The sequence below is a fragment of the Morus notabilis genome, unplaced genomic scaffold, assembly GCF_000414095.1.
Source record: "Morus notabilis unplaced genomic scaffold, ASM41409v2 Scaffold388, whole genome shotgun sequence".
NCBI lineage: Eukaryota > Viridiplantae > Streptophyta > Magnoliopsida > Rosales > Moraceae > Morus > Morus notabilis.
Genome location: NW_010362833.1, coordinates 516694 through 518513, shown reverse-complemented (window position 1 = coordinate 518513; position 1820 = coordinate 516694).

The following is a 1820-nucleotide window of genomic DNA, read 5'->3' as shown; positions in this document are numbered from 1 at the left end:
TTATGAACATTGCTTTTTGATTATTATCCTTAAACATTATCCTCTCGTATATAACACTTATATACAATGTTTTAAGGTTACATAAATAATCATGGAATTTTTATTGATATTCATAAAATATTCATAAATATATGCACATAAAATAATGAATAAACTCTTTTATTAAATAAATAATAAATATCCTATTACATCTCATGTTTCTAAGACACCATTACCAACAATCTCCCATTTGTCCTAAAGCAGGTAGAATATGTCTCCAATCTTGAAACTTTCTAGGTGTCTATGACTGATCTATGTCTGGAACAACTTCCAAATCAGTTAAGAATTTTCTAAAGTCAGGTTGCTTTCTTTCGCTGCTTCACAAGCTGCTACACATTAACTCTTAATGATAGAATTAGCAATCACACTTTGCCAACAACCTTTCTTGTCTTGACTCCTTCACCTAGTGTGAACATTGACTTGGATGTTGACTCTCAAAATCCACGTATGACTCATAGTCAAAGTCTATATATCCAGTGAAAGACAACTCTTTCACTGACCAAACTATCTTATAGTTTCTTTATTTTCCTCATACACTTAAGGATGCACTACACTGCTACCCAATGATCGAATCTTGAGTTCAACTGACAACGACTGACTACTCCCACTAAACATCTGATATTCGGGCTTATAAAGAATAAGAACATATTCTTTTCTTTCATTTGAAACATCTTGGTTTTGATCAAATCCATAAGACTTAATAGCCTTATCAAACCGGACGTTCCATGATCTAGAAGCTTGCTTCAATCCATAAATGGATCTCTACATCTTGCAGACTTTCTGCTCTAGGCCTTTCTCTATGTAACTCTCTGGCTGATCGATATAGATGGTTTCCTCAAGATAGCCATTCAGAAAAAAGCTGTCTTGACATCCATCTGCCATATCTCATATTCAAAATATGCTGTTATGGTGAAGAGTATCCGGATGAACTTAAGCATAGCTACCGGTGAGATAGTTTCCTCACAGTCAACTCCCCTTCTTTTGGGTGTAACCCTAAACCACTAGCCTTGCTTTATAAGTCTATACTTTTTCATCCGCTCATATCTTTCTCTTGAAGATCCACTTGCATCCAATGGGTCTTACCCTTTTAGGTAGATCTACAAGTTGCCAGACTGAGTTAGAGTACATGGACTCTATCTCGAGTTTCATAGATGCTTGCCACTTTTCCTTATCATCCATCGTAGCCTTACAGGTCAACAGATCCTCCTTACCGTCATCAGCAGTGACGACATATGCTTCCTCAGTATACCGGTCAGGTAACTTGCTTACCCTCCCACTACGACGAGGTGCCACAGGAGTTTGATTAGGAATCGTGGTCATTCTTAGCGTTCCAACAACTCTTGTCGGTTGTGGTCTAATCTTATTGGAAAGTAACTTTTCCAGAACTTCTTTGCTTCTGGGCTTGATAACTATCATATAGTCATGCTCCAGAAATGTGGCATTTGTCGATACAAATACTTTTAATTCTTATGACTATATAAAATAATAATTCTCTTGTCCCCATTGCATATCCCACAAACATGTATATTTCTGATCTTGGTTCCAACTTCCCAGTCTATTGTTTCATCACATGAGCCGGACACCCCCTATATGTGAATATGCTTCAAAACTGGCTTTCGACCATTCCACAACTCTAGGGGCGTCTTTGGTATAGACTTAGATGGTACTAGATTCAGAATATACATGGTGGTTCTTAGGGCATAATCCCAGAACGAAGTAGGAAGTGAAGAATAACTCAACATTGATCTTATCATGTCGAGCAAAGTCTGATTTCTCTTTTC